Here is a 22433-nt window from a genome sequence, read left to right on the forward strand (position 1 = left end):
ATAGCCCATGGTTTAAACAATCCATTGCTTGTCATGTATGAGTGGGAAAGAGCAGGTGCACTGCCTCCTGCGGGCCCACCACTTCCACTTTTACTCAGCAACCTACAATTGGCTCATATGCTGGCTTGTTGTTGGGTTAACTGCTGAGTTGCTGAGCCCCTATACAACCCTGAGCTCCAGGTTTGCACATCACGTTCAACAACCTAAGATTGTTGATGAAAAGCAGAAGTAGCTGGCGCACTGCAGGCTGCATGCCCACTCTTTTCTGCTCATCCCCGACAGACCACAGATTGTTTAACTTATGTGCTGCCGTTATGTGCAAACTGGGCCACAGCTGCTAGCTATGTCTTCAAAATAACATGTAGTTTGATGCTGGTTCAATTAGTTTCATTTCAGTTATTACCTTTCTATACTGCCCAATAGCCAAAGCTCTTTAGGTGGTTTACAAAGAATTAACCCCCCAAAATACATATCAAACCAATATATAAAAGTATAACCATAAATCCCATTAAAAACCTTATCATATGCTGTCAAATGCCTGGGAGTAGAGGAATGTCAACCTGGCACCAAAAAAATGACAATGTTGGCATCAGATGGCCTCATTGGGGAGAGTGTTCATATTCCCTTGCTCAGCAACAACAACAACATATTGCTTATTAGCCAGTCAGGCCATGTGCATACAGAAACATAATAAAATACTCCTCTCGCCAGAGGGGATACCAAAATACAAAGTGTTAATAAAATGGCTAACAAGAGCAAGTTAAAACATCTTGTAATCCTGGACAATATTTGCTAGCATATTATATTATATTATATTATATTATATTATATTATATTATATTATATTATATTATATTAATAAGTTTAGTCTTTTATGGCTGCCAGTGACTTTTGTTTCTCCAGAGCCCGTTTGACAAACTTGGCAGTCCTATATGACATGTAATAATCTGTACCACCCAATAGTGTTAGAGTTATGCTTACAGAGGAGTTATAATTAAACTATTAAGGGCTCAAGATATTGCTTCCTCAGCTCTCTGCTAGGAAGTGTACCATGTCCTCTGCCTTAAGACAGCCAGCTGGGCAATCTGCTTTCACGCTGTGGTGGGACCTATAGCATGTCTTCACCCTCCATCAGCTGGACTGAATTCAGTCCGCACTGAGTCATAAGCCATCTCAGCATATATGAGGTGATAGAAGTTAAGTATGAGGGGACCTTCCCTGGGAAGGTAATAATACCTTTATAGATCATGTTGGAACAACTGCCAGCAGCGACGGCCATTGCTGTCTGGATGTCAACATCATATAGCGCTTCAACTTTCGTATCAGCATAGCTATTTCCTCGCAAGTGACTGGGGCCCACTATGCAACTCTGGGTCTTCCTCCAGCAATGGAGGTAGGCAGGCCATCTAAAAAAAAAAAAAAAAAAAAAGGGAGCGAAAATGTAGTTCCCATTCATGAGTGGTGATAAAAGTATTGATCGATGGAGTCCCAGAGTGTCTTAAAGCTGAGATAAGATACCAAAATCTGGATCTATCATTACTTCAAGTGCTGATGCCAATTCAACTCATTGCAGCCTGATATACTCTTGCTTCTTTTCTTTAATTGATTTTTAATAGAATTCACACAGTGCCAAAGAGGAATGTGGTAGGTAGGAAAACTACATCCTTGCCCCTTAGAGATTTACATTGTCTTTTGATTTCCTGCTTAAGTTTCCTGCAGTCCTCATCAAACCACGGGTTACCCTCTTTTGGCCTCTGGTCCTTTAAACGGCCTTTCCAACATAGGAGAGGTTCAACTGCTGCTGCCATCAGGGCATAGCAACCTAATACTACTTCCATCTCTTTTGAGGTGAGCAGGGTATTTCTCTCAAAGCATGTAGGTTCTCAGAATGCCAATAAGCATTCCAAGGCACTTAAATCCACATTTGCCCATTTACGACGGTATGTTGCAGCACTTGTGCATGTAATTGGAGCTACATTTTCTTGATTTGCCCGGACTACTTTTAAACATTCCAACTGGACAATCAATGGTTGGTGATCACAGCATGGATATGAATCCACTCTAAAGAGCATGATCAGCCTGAATAGAGCTGGATGGACTGCAATATAGTCAACTACACTGGCACCAAGATGGTTGATGAAAGTGAATTCTCCTATCAAATCCTCAGACAGATTGCCATCCAAAATGAGAAGTCCAATTTAGAGGATCATTTGAATAAACAGCTTTTCTTTAATGTTTATTCTATGGTCCTTAGATTGTCTATCCTCTATCAGTGGGAAGTCATCCAAGGAAAAATACATGGATTGCTCTATTGCATTCCAGTTTGGGCCAATCTGGGCATTAAAGTCACCAATTAATATCAAATGAGCTTCAGAGAACTGAGTCTGCAGGACAAGTGAATAATTCGTAAGATTTTCCCAAACATTTGCAGTGTAATGAGTTGATTTCCAGGAAAGGATATATACATTTACCATAATATATGATGTTAAATTAACTTTAAAAAATATAGCCAAAGCCCAGGATTGCAAACTCCTGAGTAGATAGCTCAGTTATGAAGCCTACAGGATAGCTTGGGTCAAATCAGTCTTTCAGACTAATCTTCCTTACACTATTGTTTTAGGGATTATATGGAGAAACTGAATGTGTATTGCTAAATAAGTAATATCTAAATTTGCTCTTTTAAGAGTACTTTTAACATTTACCAGGAAAGAGAGCTACTTTCTGAAATACTATTGTTTTCTTTTGACCTTATAAATTGAGGTTGTGCTTCCAAATAGGTGGCAACACCCAGACATTTATCAGCTGTTGAGCACTTCCTTAAATGCAGGAATAAATAATTCTGGCTAAATAGCTTGACACCCATAGTGTCTGTTGAGAGAATTTCAGCCCACTGTATAAACAAGTAAGGTAGCCAGACAACAGGGGCATGGTTCATTTTATTACATGCAGACAGGAAATATAAGGTAAGGCAGGATAAATAATTCCCCAGAGACTGACAGTGAGCCTGTGTCAAGTTTAAGTATTAAGTCTGGATGCTCTGGTTCTGAAGTGACATACAGCATGCTCGTCAACATTTATGCCCATGTGTGCAAAGTTCAAGGATAACGGTGTTGATAAATGCTAGTATTTTAACATGTGTTCATACATTGCAACAATTTAGGGCACACACCTATGTATGTTTAGACAGTCCTACAATTCCCAATATGCCAACAACATCTGGAGGATTCCCTGCACATTCCCTACTCCTGTAGTAAAGACTTTTAGGCCTTAGCTAGACCTAAGGTTTATCCCGGGATTGTCCCGGGGTCATCCCGGTTCATGTAAATGACACACAGGATATCCCGGGAGCAGGCAGGGACGATCCCAGGATAAGCCTTAGGTCTAGCTAAGGCCACCGTTTAGCTAAAGCCAAATAACCCCATGGTCCATATCAGGGACCACCAACCTTTTTGGACCTATGGGCTCATATGGGAATCTGAGAAACTGCTGTGAGTTCCACAACAAAGTGGCTCCCACGGTGGATGTGGCTAGTCGCATAATGGCTGCCGTGGGGGCCTGGCTAGTCAAAAGTGAGCTAAAGAGTTGATGGTGGGGAGAAAATTAGCAAGGCTAGAGGCTGGGAGAGAGGGGGAAATAGTGACCCAAAGGGGCAGAGGGAAGAGAAACAGCGAGGGCAGAGCTGGAAAGAAGATGGCTCTAACATTTTCTAAGTGTTTTCTTTATTTTCTTTATTTTAAGCAGGCAGGGAGGGGAGAGCTTTATGGGCACCAGTGGAGGTCAATGTTGACATTGCTTTGGGGACCCCTAGTCTATGACTTTCTAGAAAGATCTGGAATGTTCATTATACCATTGGGAGTTTATTTCATGTGTAGGCCCAAACTGCTGTTGAGGACAGAGTCTACCCACCCTGTCCATTATATATATATATATATATATATATATATATATATATATATATATATATATATACTGTTCTCTCTCTTTAGACACTCCACTTCCCACAAGCCCGGCTTTAGGCCTCTAGGTTTAACAGCTCAATAAGGGCACAACTAGAAGAGTATGGTAAGACAAGCCAGGGATCCAAAACTAGTGCTGTGCTGGTTAATTTATTTATTCCAAAAGGAATAGTATGGTTACACCGATACACAAGCCTACTTGCTGAAATCAATTTAATAATACACCACATGATATAGTTTCTAAATCTGTATAATGTGGTCTTGTGATACAATAAGGAACTGAATCATTGCTGACAACAGTTGTCATCACCAGGTACCTATGTTGCCTTGGTGTTAAAAATAGTTCCACCTGTAGCCTAGGTAGGAGAGAACTGTACAACACATCGTTACAGGAATACCATTGACATTTACACACCAGTTTGAAGCAGCCGATTACTGAAGACAGTTGCCAACATTTACTCAGCTGCTTAGCGGAGATGAGGCTGATGCTAACTTTTCCAGTAAGGAACGCCAGAATCCCTTATTTTAATGCAGGTGAAGAAATGCTGACTCTTGGGAAATTTGTAAAATGGAATGCCATTGAAAGAGGAAACAGCTGATGGAAAATATTATTTGGATGAAATTAGCCTTTTTAAATACTTCAGCTAGAAAAAAAAGCAGTGTAGGTTACAATTATGTTTGTTTGTTTTAGAAACAATGGCAGTGGATTCCTGCTAGGGCATTGTCCAAATGCCTATGCTACTACCACAGGCTCGGTTAAGATGTAATACTAAAACATAGTTTTGCATAGCTTTTTCAACCTGGTACCCTACGTAAGGACATAAGAATATAAGAAGTGTCCATCTAGTCCAGCAGTCTGTTCACACAGTGGACAACCAGCTGTCAATCAGGAACCCACAAGCAGGACATGGTGTAACAGCACACTCCCACCCGTGTTCCCTAGCAACTGGTGTATATAGACTTACTGCCTCTGCTACAAGAGGTAGCACATAGCCATTAGGACTTGTAGCCATTGATAGCCTTCTCCTCCTGGAATTTATCCACCCCCCTTTTAAAGCCATCCACATTGGTGGCCATCACTACATCTTATGGTAGTGAATTCCATAGTTTATGCGCTGTGTGAAGAAGTTTTTCCTTTTATCGGTCCTGATAAAATCAATCAGGTTCATGGATGACCCCAGGTTCTAGTATAATGGGATAGGGAGAAAAATGTCTTCCTATCCACATTCACACCATGCACAATTTTGTATACCTCTATCATGTCTCTCCTTACCTTTTTTCCAAGGTAAACAATCCTAGCTGTTGTAACCTTCCCTCATAGGGGAGATGCTCTAGACCCTTAATAATTTTATTGCCCTTTTCTGCACTTTTTTCAGCTCTACAATGTCTTTTTTTTTTTTTTTAGGTGTGGTGACCAGAACTGTACACAGTATTCTAACTGTAGTCGCACCATAGATTTGTATAAATGCAACATGATACTGGCAGTTTTATTCTCAATTCATTTTCTAATAATGCCTAACATGGAGTTTGCCTTCTTTACAGCGGCCGCACACTAGGTTGAAATTTTCATCAAGCTGTACTGGGCTATACAGATGTACTGGGCTATAATTTCCATCAAGCCCAGCCAGCATTTCCATTGGCTGTAAACAGGAGACTGGAAGCATCCACTTCCCATTTCAACTAAGCACAGTTTGTTGTTCTATCCAAATTGGAAATTATGTGTAGTTTTAACTATGATTTATCCAATCAAGCAGGATTAGAAACCATGGTTTGATCTTGGTTTGTCTAGAGAAACCATAGTTTCAACTTACCACAGTTTGTTCCAGGTCGGACAAAATGACAAACTGCAGTTTGTTATATTTATTTTTACAAAATGTCTATCCCTGTTTTTCTAAAGTAGACACTCAAAGCAGCTAACAAAGTGTAAAAACAAACACAAAAATAACATTACCAATAATCTTTTCAACAAAGCAACTACATAAAGTTGTTTCTTTGTCTAACACAAACTAGGACTCAAAGCAGCTTTTAAAAGGGGGTCCAAAGAACCAGCGCTAACAATTAAGAAAATAAAACAGCAACAGAATCAAAGGACCCATTAAAAAGAAAAGCCCTGGAGGATAATGAGGGAAGTGATCTCTTGGGTCAGGGAGTTCCACATGTGGATTGCTGTTACAAAGGAAGCTGTCTCACCTATTTCACAGGGCAACAGCACATGCAAGAGGAACACTTCAGCTGATTTGAAGAGATGGACAGATTCACATGGGAGGAGATGGTCATTGGACTGCAGCTGCTTAGAACTATAAAGGTGATAACCAGCACCTGGAATCACACCTCGAAATGAACTGGCAGCTGGTAGAGCTGATACAGTAAAGGGGTCACATGGTCCTAACTGTTGGCCCTGTCAGGATTTTAGCAGCACCATTCTGTACCAATTGGAATATCAGGGGCAACCCTAAATATAGGCCATAGCTAGACCAAAGGTTTATCCCAGGATCATCCTGTGTTCATCTCTGCCTGAGCGCTAGATGCCCTGTGTGGCACTTAGATGAACAGGTTTGACCCCAGGCCAATCCTGGGATAAACCTGAGGTCTAGCTATGGCCATAGTGTGTTACAGTAATCCAAGTGAGATGTAACTAATGCATGTAGGACCATGGCTGGGGCAGATGTTTCCAGACTCCTCACAGCTCCACCATGAGCCTGAGGATCAAATACATGTAACTTTAATGCCAATTGAGATTTCCCTCCTTGTTTTTAACCCCAATTCCTCTGTGTGTGTGTGTGTGTGTGTGTGTGGGGAGATTTCAGGAAGCAAAGGGAAGTGGGGGGGGGGAGAATGTTTAATCCTCCCCTGCCAGTGCTCTGGTCCCAATCAAATCAGGGTACACTTACTCTCAAGTAAGATAGCAAGAGTGGGGCCAGCTACTTGCTACATAAGTAACACAATGTGTAATTTGATGTTCATGTTGCTTGCGTAGCACCAAATTATGGTTTGGTGTTATGTCTGAATGCAACCACAGTGTGACAATTGAAGGAAGTCTTGCTACTGAGGTCTGTCATTGTTGTGGGGAAAAACATTTTTGGCCCTTTAAATTTTCCTCAGCTTCTGCAAAGGGAAGGTGCATGTAGCATCAAGGAAAACCCACCAAACACAAATCCATATTAATACCACTTATTTTTCTTTTAAAGAGCTACATGAGTACTTCAGTAGAAAGTAACAATTTAAACAAAAATAAAATTCAAAACATGTGATATGGTTGGGTAATCTTGACATTGGCCCATGATCGTTGCAGACAGAGGATGGAGGTGAGAAATATAATTGACCAGTGACCTGGAAATGCAGTGTGAGTGTAGATTCCCAGCAATGATAGTGTGACTTCAAGGGAAGATGTTTGTGTTCCATAAAACCACAGGACATGCAGTCATTTTCCACAACAGTCATCATTAGTTTTATTGCAATGTAGCAGTCAGCCATTATATAGCAAACATTAACAATAATATGGAACATACAGTGGCATTTCAGAGAGAAAAATATCCTACTGTTGTTTCACATTCATCACTTTAGCTCCAATGATGGTCCTCTCTTTAAAGGGCTGTCCTGTCCAAGGAACTCCAAGAAGGGCACCACATTTGCAGGACATTGACAGGTTAGAACAGGTTCAGAGGAGGGCAACTAAGATGATACAGAGACTTGAGGACATGCTCTAGGAGGACAGGCTGAAGGAAGGCAAGTCCTATCTCACTTATCTACTAGAATTCTTTGAGAGTGTCAACAAACATGTAGACAGGGGTGATCCAGTGCACATTGTTTACTTGGATTTCCAAAAGGCTTTTGATAAAGTCCCCCACCAAAGACTCCTGAACAAACTTAGCAGTCATGGAATAAGAGGAGAGGTCCTCTTATGGATCAGTAACTTGTTAAAGAACAGAAAGCGGAGAGTAGGAATAAATGGTCAATTCTCCCAATGAAGGGAAGTAAATAGTGGGGTCCCACAGGGATCGGTATTGGGACCAATTATTTTCAACTTGTTCTTAAATGATCTGGAATTAGGAGTGAGCAGTGAAGTGGCCAAGTTTCCTGATGACACCAAATTATTTAAGGTTGTTAAAACACAAAGGATTGTGAAGAGCTCCAAAGGGATCTCTCCAAGCTGGGAGAGTGGGCTTCCAAATGGTAGATGCGGTTCAATATAAGCAAGTGTAAAGTGATGCAAATTGGGGCAACAAACTCCAACTTCAAGTATAACCTAATGGGATCTGAGCTGGCAGTGACATTACAAGAATGAGATCTTGGGATTGTGGTGGATAGTTCAATGAAAATGTCCACCCAGTGTGTGACTGCTGTAAAGAAGGCAAACTCCATGTTAGGCATTATAAGAAAAGGAATTGAGAATAAAACGGCCAGTATCATACTGCCCTTATACAAATCTATGGTGCAACCACACTTATAATACTGTGTACAGTTCTGGTCACCATACCTAAAAAAGGATATTATAGAGCTGGAAAAAGTACAGAAAATGGCAACTAAAATGATTAAGGGGCTGGAGCATCTCCCCTATGAGGGAAGCTTATATCAACTGGGATTGTTTAGCTTGGAAAAAAGGAGGCTAAGAGGAGACATGAAAGCGGTGTAGAAAATGATGCATGGTATGGAGAATGTGGATAGTTACATGTTGGCCTATATATACATTTTTACACAGCCTACAAACAAAGCTTTCATGTTTCAGGTCCATGTAGAGGTAATGCCAAAATAATCCAAATTTGGCTTCAAGGAAATCCAAATTGCACATTCAAAAATGAATTGCACAGGCTAAGAATATTGGCATTTTGATTTATGTGGCTTACACAATATGAAGTATCAAAATTTCTGAAACCTACTGGGAAAGAACAGAATTACAAAGTACAAAAAGGGAGGAGAATGGAGAAAGGAAAAGGTGTGGACCACAGGCATGGGTGGATACAAGAGAGAGAACAGTAGACAGAACAGTAGTTTTTCACAACTGAAAAAAAATCTTAATAATGTGTGCAAAACTACAATGTGTCCAGAGAGCACAGGTCAGAAAAGGAACCAAACCTAAATCTATAAAGAGTGCCAAAACTCCCATTCTTTGTCCCAAGCAGTTTCGTACAGCCTTAGCGTCAGTTTTCATGAGGTCTAGAAAATTATTTTTAAATGAAAGCTAGAAGCTTCAGAATACAAACATCTGCATAAGAGACCAAATTCTTCACTTGCGCAATGAACCTATGCAGCAAAACATTCTGGTTACAAGGCAAATATTAAGCACGTCTATAATAAGTCCCGCTGAAATCACTGGGACTGTAGTATTTAACTGTGGTATTCATTTCAATGGGACTCCCTCAACCTTTGACAGAATAAGTCTGAGCTGTCACCAACTAAAGAAAGAAGCTCTGTCATTTGCATGCAATCCAGCCGCATGATGGCGCTATTTGCAATTTGGGAGAGGAGAAGTACCATGGGAGTTGAGTCAGGGAGCAGAAATTAGCCTGTTTAAGAGTTAGTTGCAACCTTTCTTTTAGAAAAGTATATTTGGGAATTTGGGAATATGGCTCAGCTTTCTAGAGCAAAATCTGCCTGAGGAAGGTTTAAACTATTGTAAAGAATTTATAAATTAATAGCATGCCTGTGTAATGAGGAACTGAAGGCAAGTGCTGAATGCACTCCAGTGTTAGTAAGCTCTGTATTAACCCTGGTGGGTTCCAGCAATCACTCTGACATGTAGGTAAAAACAACTGATGATTTTATGGGATAGATAAAACACTTAGCAGGATATTGCACTATGAAAGCGGAATATAAAAGGCAGGAGCCACAGTACTGCTTTAAAGAGGAATTGAAGTGCACTGCAGGATCTACACTACTGCTTTGTAGTGGTACTGAAGTGCACTGACAACTGTTGGGGCCCATGACACATCTACACCAAGCAGGGTATAACACTATGAAAGTAGTATATGGCATGTATCATGGGCACCAACAGTTGTCAGTGCACTTCAATACCGCTATAAAGCAGTAGTGTGGCTCCTGCCTTTTATATACCGCTTTCACAGTGCAATATCCTGCTTGGTGTAGATGAGCCCACAGTCCCATTATACTGCCTTCTGAGAACTAAATCAACCATGGGGAGTAAAAGGAGTGCTGTTGGGAAATTTTAGACAGGTGAGGGCTTCTTTTTGGTTGCTGGTTGAAGTCATAGAGTTACTGATAGAAGAAGTCTAGATGAATCATTGTAACTCTTCAGGTAATACTTCAGAATTGAACAGTTCTTAACAGCTAGCAGCAGATGGTGTGCAAACTATCAATAGAACAGGTTTCCCCAGCATGGAGATCTCTCTCTCCAGCTGGGTTGGACTACAATTCCAATGGCTCTGCTGTCCGAAGTCAACAAAGGCAAGACAATTTAAGTGAAATCAACCATTCTGTGTGCCAGGATTCTTAGGTGTAACCTGAAACCTTTATAGTTTTCAGGTTACCTATAGAGGTTTCAAGAGGAGCCTAACCCAACTCAATCTATCATCTTTTCCTACATTCCATTTTAAGATCATGACCAATGCAGGCTCTATGGTTTTTATATCAATTCTGCTTTCTTCTTCTTTTCCCTGTGAACAGACACAGGTAAGAAGATACTTGCCAGATACTTGCCAGTGGGATCGCCTTTCAAGTAAATGAATGCCTTATAAGGTCCAACTACCCACAGCCATGAAAGAGTGAAAAAGGGGTCAACATAGTCACTCCAGGTACCATAATTTAAAATAATGTTGTGAGGTGGTTTTTTTTGTTTTTGTTTTTTACAATTTTGGGGGACAACAGTGGGAGCTCCACTGGGTTCTGCATGTGATGCATGGACTGTATATTGGTCACCCATGTCCTAAGACCAAACATCCAACACCAAATATTCTTGGTAGAGAGGAAAAAGGGAAATGTTCAGATTCCTGTATCAAGGAGGGGGTTAGACTAGATGACATACAAGGTCCCTTCCAACTCTTAAAATTCTATGATTCTTTTTTAATATCACAGCTTCCAGTCATCCAATAAAGCTGAGTGGCGGTATGCTCTGGACTGACAAAAAAGAATCACAAATGCATTATAATGGATGAAATTCCTGACCTCAGAAGATGGCTTATGTGCTCCTACCTAGGATGTGGCTGAGCAAGGAAGGGTATGGCAGTACAAGGCAGATGGTCTACAAGGAGTCAACCCCCAACTTTGTTTTTATGGCGATAGTAATAAATAAATACCCTGGATTGACAGAGATAGAGAAAATGGTACCTCTCTAGAGGTGGTTCTAGGAACTTTGACACCAAAATGAAACCTTCATATAATGAGGTTTTGTTGTTTATTCATTCAGTCGTTTCCGACTCTTCGTGACTTCATGGACCAGCCCACGCCAGAGCTTTCTGTCGGCTGTCGCCACCCCTAGCTCCCCCAAGGTAATCAACTTCTTATACCAGATGCTGGAGACCAACAGCCAGGAATGATGATCACTCTCACCCAGTGCTTTTGGACACTCAGATGTATCTGGCTTGCCGTTGAGGGAAACATGTTGCTAATAAGATATTGGTTTGACTCAGTAACGCAGTCCTTGTACATTTACCTGTAAGCAGATCCCATTGATTTCCATGGAGCTGACTTAGTAGGTAGGCTAGTAGGCAGGCTTAGGTTCAAGATACTAGGGGGGATTATGTCTACAATTTGGCTCTTTTTCAAATGACAGGAGCAAGAAGTATCAGTGCCATTGTTAAAATAACATTAAGCCAAACTTCTTGGCCACAGTCCAGCACATCATTAAACCATGGCTTTTAAGCATACCCAACTCTGCACTAGATTATGCCGTTTGCATTTCAAATTGTCTATGGAAAGTCCTAAGAATTGTCCAGTAAGCAATACTGTGTCTTAAGGACACAAGGAGGGAAACGTACATTTCATCTCATATTTTCCTCAGAATGGTATATTTGGTAGACAAAAGAGAAAAATGGATGTGAATATTTCTACACAGAATGACTGACTTTTCATCTGCTTTTCAATTTAATATTATAATATTATACATCAACTAGCATCAGATGACTGACTTACATTTTACCCACTCTGTTATCCATCAATGAATGGAATTCGTGCACACATTTCCTGAATGGCTAGTGCTTATATACGTTACACAGTCTCAGTTGTGCAGTGGTTCCATGTAGAGTTGGCATGGAAGGTTTTGCACTTTGGAAAAATTCAAATGGAATCTTGAATTGAAACTTTCAGCTGTATTATAGGCAGCATCAACTCTATTATGATTTCTTAGAACGACTGGCATATAACAAAATAATTTCTTCTATCTCTTTTAGTTTGTCTCATCTCCAGTGATACATCTGACAGCCAATGCTTGTTGACTGATGAATTCAGTGACTTCAAATCCAGCCACTTCATTATAAACTCACCTATAACACAAAATTCTTTGGGACCAAGCACAGGAGAGAGATAGCTGATATAAACAGTCAAAGCAGCAGTCCTATGCAAACTTATGTGGGAGTATGTCTCACTGAAATCAATGGGACTTACTTCTGAGTAGACATCTATAGGATTACATTGTAAATCAGTATGTCAACTGAAGGGAGATAGTCACTCCAGTGCCTCTCTTTCTTATTGGCAGTCAAAGTAATGAGAAAATCTGTTCACATTTTGTTGCATTTTTCGCTATTGCAAAATACATAAGCCTTGCAAGTGTCATTAGTAAATGAGTATAAACAGATATTTCAATATATCATTTGCATTTTTAAAAAGAACATCTTAGATAGCAAGGTTTTCTTTTAGCTCTTGCGTGTATGTATATATAAAGCACAGCTGACATGCAATATTCCACTTACTGTGACTTTTTTCATTCCAGTTATACAGTTGAAATCCTCAGCGCAGAAAGCCTCCCTACAGAGTCCTGGCATTTTGTTTAACGGATTCCAGAAAATGCCTGTATATTTCAAATCAGCTTTATTATTAACAAAACCAGAACGTTTTGAAAAAAAACCTTCCAGAGTTACCTCACAGAGATGGCAAGAAGTTGGAAATAGTCAAAATTACTTCTCTAAATACTTTGGCTGTGTATACAAAAGAGAGGCAAGGGGGAAAAACACCCACAACACCCACCCAGAATCTGCCTCAGCCTCCACTAGCATAAAGTTCAGATTTCATTGCTGAGATCATTGCTCTATTCTCAGCACTTTTGCTCTATATGTGTGATTCTGACCGAAACACGTTCTGCAGCTGGAGGGAGCCTTAACTAAGTGGAATTCTACCAAGCTTTCCCTAGTTACTTCTGTCTACTAAATGCAGACTGATGTTTTGTGAGACGGGGCCTCAAAGAACCAGGCCCAGATTGCTTCAAAAGTATTTCCTGCTGTTGAGTAGTAGGCATGTGAAAATTGTGTGTGTGTGTGTGTGAGAGAGAGAGAGAGAGAGAGAGAGACTCAGAAGGGATAAAAAATCCTGACAACATTATACTCGAGAAAATCTTGATTTGGAATATTTATGACACTATCGCTTAATTTCCCAATCTTTCTAACTTATGACATTTTATGAACACAGATTTATACTCATACAGATTGCATCATCTTGTTTCCTCTTGCAAATACAAAGACAATTGTGAAAGCATTTCAGATCCTTTTTCAAACTTTCTTGAGCAACAAATGAACAGCATCTATGTAAGATAGCTTCAGCTGATTACAATGCAAAGGTTTAAAAGCATTTTTCCCTTTTAGGATACCAAGCACAAGTAGAAGGCATGAAAAGAAGGGAGGGGGGAGGCAAGATGGTTAGATAGTATAGATTCAGCTTATGCAAATACGTTGTAAAGACTAAGCTCTACCAGTGAGATTTTTAACCAAGTATGAGAAATGAACGGCAGTGCATATAAAGGCTGCTACAGTCTATATGTATATAGCACATTACCTCTATGGAGAATTCTCCAGAGTCTCACAGATCCAGGACTGTAAAGGCATGAGGATAGACTCCATCTTGATCATATTAGAATTCAGCTGACATAAAACACTTGTAACTACTCTTTCCCAGTCTGACAGGGTGCCTGAATCATATCTCTGGAGCAGCCCACAGCATCTACATCCTCCATTCTATACAGATTTGGTGAAACTATCTGCTGTTTATCTTTTCTGCTTTCTTCTGCCTCCTCTGAATGATTTCCTCCGTGTTGCTCCAGCCTGGGAACTTGGATTGCCATTTGGTTTTGATTAAAACCAGACGGACAGCTCCGTAAAAACTTCGAGAGTAAGCTAATGGAAAGCGCCAGCATGGCTTTAATTAGGGTATCAATTAATAATAAATGTTAACTATTCACATAACAAATGCTACCATAGCTCTTGCGGAGATTTCTGAGGAGAATAATACTGTGTTATTCACTCATAGACCTGTTTGTTTATTTGTTTTTCCAACGGTAGTAACAAGAATTAAAGAAGAGAATTCTTTTCAGGAATGCCAAAGTGTGTGTTAGAGCTCCATTTGCTGATTTGCATTTAATAAGTGTTGATTTTGGGTTTGATTAAGTTATTGAGGCTGCCCACAAAGTATGCACTCTGCTGACTCATTTGTGGTGTACAGAAACTCAGATTATAGGTATTTTCGAGGTAGAAAAAGAACTGCTGCAGTTATCGATCATGGCCGGATTTCTGTGTACAGGCTAGCTATCCTTTTGGATTTAAGCACATGTGGGAGTGCATCCCAAATTAACTAGACTATTTGGTCAACAGCTCAAGCCCAATGTCAGTCTTGAACTGGTTACCTCAGGGGTATCAGGTAAGGATTCAGCATGTATACAAGCCTTCAACTTTGGTAGAAAGGGGATGGGGAAACTGAAACTTGGCTATTCCAGTGGAGCTGCTTCTGGCCAGATATTCAGTATAACATTAACACGAGGAGGATTCATGGGGAGGTGGTGTGCCCACAATCCACAAAACTTCCGCCTTGCTCACCAGGTGGCCTTATATGGATTGTATGCATCTTGTGGTATTTGGGACAGACTGGGATTCTGTCAGCATACCAGCTATCCCCTGGATTAACAGATACTTGACTGAACTAACAAAAAATGGCCTCAAACCAGGCACTGGAAAACCAAGGCAATTCGTTTCAACTGCCACGGCCAAGCTGCCTTTACTGATAGGGCTCAGGATTTGTAGCCACCATGTTAAATGTAGCCTAATGCATTCAGCAAGATAGGCGTGATATGGTGTTTAGTTTTGGTGATAAGTGGGCAGTCTGCTGAAACAGCCTTTAATGACCCTGTTCAGATGACAGGCTAAGCCAGGGCGGTAAAACATTTTGAGAACCATTAGTGTGTCATGTGAACCATTCCTAACCATGGTGGCTACATAATCATGCATTAAACACGCTCACTAACCATTTGCTGCAAAAGAGTTAGTGGCCTAACCATAGCTTAGAGTATTGTCTGAACAGGCCCAAGGTCCATCTTTACTTGCTGGTGAGGCAAGGGTTATTATTATTATTATTATTATTATTATTATTATTATTATTATTATTTATTTATTTATTTATATAGCACCATCAATGTACATGGTGCTGTACAGAGTAAAACAGTAAATAGCAAGACTCTGCCGCATAGGCTTACAATCTAATAAAATCCTAGTAAAACAATAAGGAGGGGAAGAGAATGCAAACAGGTACAGGGTAGGGTAAGCAGGCACAGGGTAGGGTAAAACTAACAGTATAAAGTCTGCACAACATCAAGTTTTAAAATTCCACAGGGTTGGAATCCTGTGGTTCACTGGCCTCTGTAGGAGTGGGGAATTGATTGGAATGGCCTGCTTCTGAAAGCTGGACTACTTGTCTGCCTTGGCCAGAAAGCAAGTCCTTTTGCTTCCTGAGGCGGAGGACAAGATGGCGCCCCTCCCTCATTTTACATGCAGAAGCTGACTGGACTGACAATTGAATCTTATTGGGATAGTTTCTGCCACCACCCCTGAGGGCAGCAGGCTGGTTTAAGGGATCACATCAGGCTGTGTGGCACACAGCTGTGTTCTCTAACAGAAGGGAATGGCTGGGGATTGAGGAAGAACAACTGGAAGACTTCTGCTTTCCACAGTATTTGCTACCTGGGGCAGTGTCCTCTCTCTGTCTAATCCTCCCCAGATGTTTTGGCATACAATTCCCATCAACTCCCACCACAGGCCATGCTGGTTAGAGCTGATGGGTGTTGTAAGTCAAAACATCTGGTGGGCCACAATTTGCCTACCCCTTGTCTAATGGTAGGGCTGGCCATGCCTTTGGTTTATTCCTAGCAGACAGAATCCACAAGAAATCGAGTCACTAAGGGCATGGCTAGACCTCCCGGCATTCTGGGAGGGAGGTGGGAGGATCTCATGATTTTCTGATCGTGAGATCCTCCCCCTCAGTCTACACGCGGCGCATGATGTCCTGGGAGGAAGAGGAAGTCACGCCCACCAATTTATTTATTTTTTTATGAAAAAGAGCACACGAGCTGTCCATCACAAATGCAAGTCTTTTTTTTTTTTTTTTAACAAACCCTCCCGCTCCCTTCTCCCACCCCCAATGGGCATGGAGTTCTGGTTCCCGGCTCCTCGCATTTACTCACGAGGAGCCGGGAAGAAACCGGGACAATTGCCCACACATGTCTTGGGACAATCCTGAGATCACGGGAAAAGTCGGGATTAAAGCTGTCCCAGCTATCTCGGGGCAAGGGAGGGATCATCCCTCCCTGTCCCCGGGATCCCCTGTGTGGGATGTGGATGCACAGGAATGATCCCCGGGGTCAACCCTCATCTAGACATGCCCTAAGTTGTTCATGGAGATCTTGAATGCTACAAGAAAAAATATATAAAGCAGGTAGAAAGTAGAACATAGAAGTTGCCTTACAACAAGTCAAGCGATCAATCCATCAGGATCAGTACTATCTACATTGACTGGCAGCAGCTGTCCAGGGTTTCAGGCAAGAATCTTTCATCTCTGCCTAGACTTGCTGTAGATCGAAGCTATGACCTTCTGTATACAAAGTATGTGGCCCTAATCCAAGGAAAAAACAAGGACTCCATTAGCTTTCTAGCTGCAGATTTTGCTGAATTCTAACCACCAAACCACCACTTTTGCAATTGTATTGTCTAACAAAAATCATATTGGGGTGTTTTTTGTATGTAACAAAAAATGTCAAACATAAGGGTAGTAGCTTAATATTGAGTAGAAAAACAAGTCTATAAACTTTCAAACAATAGGCACAGTGCGTTTCCAGCTACTATTTCAAAGAAACTAGTAACCTTATGATCTATCCTTTTTGATATGCACTTCCAGCAGAAAAAGCCACATGATATTTATAATTCACCACATTATTATATTAAGCCTGGAGCTAGAGTGTGAACCAGAAAACAGTAGATAATTGGCTCAACTTCTCTAAGAACATACTAAGTTAGGGAGACCATTTTGCCTTTACAAATGAAATGAAGATGTGTCTTCAGATATTTCCCTTGGAATGTTTTAGAAATCACAAGCCATCCAAAATAAGCTGATTTGTCACATATCACTGGCAGTTGTTCAATAACTGGTGTGGTGGTCAGGTCACAGATGGAGTAGCAGATGATGTGCTTTGCATCAGAAGGTCCCTGAGTCAGTTGCACTTAAAAAGGGGGTGCAAAAAGTGTGGACCCTGCAAGCCCTGTCAGACAGCTCCCAGACCCCCAGGGTCTGCTGCTGCTGCTGAAAAAAACAAGGCACAGGGAGTAAAAGACACTCTAGAGACAGACTCATTCCTAGAGTGTTCCAGGAAGCAGTGGTTGAAAGTTTGACCTAATCTCTGGGATGCTCTAGGAATGAGGTTCCTGCTCTATGGCCCTTGAGACTGAAAAGATTGTGCACTCCTGACTTAAAAGGACCAGATAGCAGGCAATGGAAAGGCCTCTGCCTGAGAGCCACTGTCAGTCCACAGTAGACGTAATTGGGCTAAATGGTGAAAAAGTCCAACTTCATATAAAACAGCTTACTGTGTTCCTAAGATGTCTAGGCGGACAAAGATCAGCTGTCCTGGAAACTTTATAGTAGATAGTGGCATGTGAATGGCTCTCTGATGTCACCTGATTCCTGGGATCAGGAGGATATGGGATTGTGTTGATTGATAGTGATCCTGCTTGGACTTTCTGCAAACCTTGTGGTACTGGGGGGGACATAGTGCCTGTCACACAGGGCTTCTGGTTTGATCTTCACGACATCTGACAAGTGTAGGTAAGTACACTTTTGCGAAATACTATGAGAAGTACTATGAGAAGATTACTGCAGACGCTGACTGCAGCCAGGAAATCAGAAGACGTTTACTTCTTGGGAGGAGAGCAATGACAAATCTTGATAAAATAGTTAAGAGCAGAGACACCACACTGACAACAAAGGTCCGCATAGTTAAGGCAATGGTATTCCCCATAGTAACCTATGGCTGCGAGAGCTGGACCATAAGGAAGGCTGAGCGAAGGAAGATAGATGCTTTTGAACTGTGGTGTTGGAGGAAAATTCTGAGAGTGCCTTGGAGCAAACCAGTCCATACTCCAGGAAATAAAGCCAGACTGCTCACTTGAGGGAATGGTATTAAAGGCAAAACTGAAGTACTTTGGCCACATAATGAGAAGACAGGATACCCTGGAGAAGAGGCTGATGCTAGGGAAAGTGGAAGGCAAAAGGAAGAGGGGCCGACCAAGGGCAAGATGGATGGATGATATTCTGGAGGTGACAGACTTGACCTTGGGGAAGCTGGGGGTGGCGACAGCCGACAGAAAGCTCTGGCGTGGGCTGGTCCATGAAGTCACGAAGGGTCGGAAACGACTGAACGAATAAACAACAACAACAAATGAGAAGTTAGTTTGGGGGGATGGAATACAATCATTAAAGCCTTTATTTCCGATTGTGACACCACTTATCCAAATAAAGTGCTTTGCGGTGGAGGCAATCCTATGCGTGTTTAGACAGTCCCACAACTCCCAGCATTCCCCAGACAGCCATGCTGGGAGTTTTAGGACATTTTTTTCTGTCTAAACCTGCACAGGAATGCACCCTTAAAGGCAAAAGCTAATTTCTCTTTTTTAACAATGGATGCTATCACATGGAAAGTAAAACAGCTTTTATATACAGATTGCAACAGTGCTGGTTAGTAGTGGTGAAAGAAGGCCTCTTCCTTTGGAGGAAGACTAATAACAATGATTATGACTCTTCCTATATACTCTGGGTTGAAATAAATAGCTTAGGGCATAATTCTACCCAGGTTGAGACAGGTTTAGGACTTTTTTTTCTGCCTAAACATGCATGGGATTTCACCTTTAGCCATCTTCTGAGAGGGTGCAAACGGAACTATCCTAGAATTGTTTTAGTAGCATTCCTCACCTTAATTTGGTAGAATTTTCTATGTACCTTCTCACTCTCACTTTTTCCACAACTTTAAAAAATATAACTACCAATATTTTTTTTACTTCGTCCTACTCTTTTCTTGAACCTTCCTGATACTTTTTGGCCATCATCACATCCTATGACATGGATCAAGTATGTGATCTGTAAAAAAATATTTCTTGCTGTTTTCACTTTGCTGCATTTCATCAGCTACCACCTGACCCTAATATGAGGTCAAAGAGTTCCCTATCTCTAAACGTCTGCAAACCATATGTGATTTTAGCATGCCCATCTTGCTGTGCTTTGCTAGACACAGAAGTCTGAAAATGCTGCTTGCAAGTTCTATCTATCTTTGCATACAGTTAAGAAAGGAGTTGTATGGACACTAGATTGAATATAGCTAACTGGCATTTGTATTACCTGGGCCAATTGGCAACTGTATTCTATAAAGCCAAATTGAATTTTCAATTGTCTCAGTGATATAGTTGTTGATGAACATAGGGTCATCAACCTTGTCAGTGTTAAATGAATTTGCCTGCTATAGATGCTTCTTTGGAACCATAGGAAATGTTATTTTATGAAGCTTCTAAGAACGTTTCATTGAAATTCTTGGTCCCAAGTTTTCCCCATGTTTATTTTGGGGGTGATGGAGGAAGTGGGGAAGAATCCCCCCCCCAATTTTCATGTACACACGTGCTTATGAAACAAACTCCCATTTGCAACAGCCATCAGTATCTCATAAGTATTTGTTACTCACATTGGATGGAGTCTTTTTGCATTGTATTGCAATTTAGTAAATGCAGGCTTGCCACAAATCTTGGGATTTCTGTAGCTGCAAAACAAAAACAAAAAATCTTGATTTTAAACCACTTGAGTGTTTGAATGAAAAGAACACAAGTGGGGCTAAAGATTTAAGGATTGAGCCTTAGATCTAAGGACCTGAGCCAAGATGTTGAGCATTTTGGATGCTTACACATGTTCTGTTTTAATATTTTCTACTATATTTTGTCCCAGACCTTCAAAATGAAATTTGATTCATAGGTAAGGCTATATATTTTTTCTGAAACAGAGCTACACTTAGCCAAAGCAAAGTTTCCCCTGTTGCACAGGGCATGACCCAATGAGTTATTTCAACCTGGAGGCAAGACAGATACAGAGCATCTCTTAGGTGGGTGGAGGATACTGCCACTGCCCCTCCTACTCTGACAGTGCTTATTTGTTAAGCATTGGTGGAGGGGACGTTTACTCCTTTCCCTCTGTTACCCTCAAGCTCCCATTTACGTTATGGGGTAAACTATGCACATGCTTTCTCTGACAGGAGAACAGCAGCTTTAAGGGGTAATTGAAGAAAATGACATGGGGAAATACCCTCAGTGCTGTTTGTCTTCTCAGCTTTGAGCTGATTTGAAGTTTTTAAAATGTTTCGAGACTCCATCATGGATATCTCAGCATTTTATCTTATTTGGCACTCAGCTAACTGGGTTTTACATTGCTTAGACCACATAGCAGCCCTAATCTATAAAGGAACATGAAATTCTCAATTAACATTAACATTTTTAGTTGGCCTAGGTTAATTGACACTTCTAATTTTGAAGTGACCTGTTATAGATTCCTCTTTGGTTTGGCAGTCTGGGAAATGTCATTCTGTGAAGCTGCTGAGAATAATTCATTGAGATTTCTGGTCCCAGGTGTTTTTTTTGGGGGGGGGGGGAAGCAGGCGATGGGGAAGAAGGGAAGTTGTCAGGATCAGGCCTGTTCTCCCTAGTGTGTGGGGAGGTATTTTGGGGTCTGAATCTTGCTCAGAATCTGAAGATGAAGTCGGCCAAGACAGGAAGTATGGGAGGAGTTTCTCCAAGGCTCTTCAGGAGTCAAGGATGAATCTTCCCAGCAGCTGATCAGACTGAATGCCAAATGCTCAGTGACTGTCCTCCCAACTCCTGGGAACTCATCCTCTGTTGGAGGGCGAAGGGACATTGGAGTTGACTGATCCCAGAGTCTGCTGCAGAATCAAGCGGGCGAAGATGGGAGATGGTCCCTTAGTGACTCACAAAAGGCTTCTCCCGAAAGACCCTCTCTGAGATAAAATGCCTGTGGGACTGAGGGAAACAACCCTGCTTTGAGTTGAAGGCAACTGCCTAGCTTTGTTAGCCAAATTAAGCTTAGAGGATAGCTCCTAGCATTCACATTCCCTTCAGGTGTAAAGAGATGTTTATTTGTTGAATAAAGCTTTCTGGATTACACAGCAGACATCTTTATTATCTCACATCAGCAGGAGAACTGGGAATCATGACAGAAGTTATAAAAATTAAAATTGTTTATAGTGTAGACATATGCTAATTCTCAATATTCTCTTGAGGGAATTCACCTATGTAAATTTGGATTTCAGATACTTGCCTTTTCAAGACCTAATCTATCGAAGAGAACCTCTCCCTGGCTATTCTATTGTACCGAGTTTAACATGCATTCCTAGCAGCTTGGACACACCCAAAGGCAAATCCACAGGAAGGTCCCAAAGTACCATTTGAGAAAAGTTTAGCACACACGAGCTCTCGCGAAATAAAACTGGAACCTTGCCAAATGACCTTGAACAATGAATCTCTGTGGTTCTTGCATTTTTTAAAAAGAGAAGCTTACATAATATCCCATTGAGACAAGGATGCTGATCTATGGTGGCCTAAAATGAGTTAAGCATGAAGGAAGGCTGAAGTTCTCCTTCTGGACATCACCAAGATATGACCATCTGCAGTATACAACATTTCCCAGAAGACATGGAATCATTCTTTTTTTTTTTTTCCTGTTCCAAGCCCATCTCATATTTTGGACTTCACCCTATTCACATGGCTCTCATGAGCTGAAGGACTTAACAAATAATTGGCAGTTTCCAAAATGTGTAAGATTGCTGTTCTGCAGCCTGTCCTAACACTGATGCAACGCTCTCAAAAGCCAAATGTTTATGAATAGTAAGTCACATCTGGTGTATAAAATTAGGCCTTCAGATGTGTGTATGAGCAGGCTTCAAGCTTTCAACTGTGGGAACCTGAGCAAAAGGTCTCCCTACAGACCCTGGGCTAGTCTGAAGTGAGGATGCTG

The 22433-nt window shown here is 41.2% G+C and overlaps 1 protein-coding gene across 1 annotated transcript in view; it reads right to left on the reverse strand.

Annotated features, from left to right (window-relative positions):
- Positions 1-13983, reverse strand: part of DLC1 (DLC1 Rho GTPase activating protein) — a 290227-nt gene extending 276244 nt beyond the window's left edge. The window contains exon 1 of the mRNA XM_063135176.1: positions 13893-13983. The gene's annotated coding sequence lies outside the window, so the exon portion shown is untranslated. The remainder of the gene's footprint in view (positions 1-13892) is intronic.
- Positions 13984-22433: the final 8450 nt, after the last annotated feature.

The sequence above is a fragment of the Elgaria multicarinata genome, chromosome 10, assembly GCF_023053635.1.
Source record: "Elgaria multicarinata webbii isolate HBS135686 ecotype San Diego chromosome 10, rElgMul1.1.pri, whole genome shotgun sequence".
NCBI classification, from domain to species: Eukaryota; Metazoa; Chordata; class Lepidosauria; order Squamata; family Anguidae; genus Elgaria; species Elgaria multicarinata.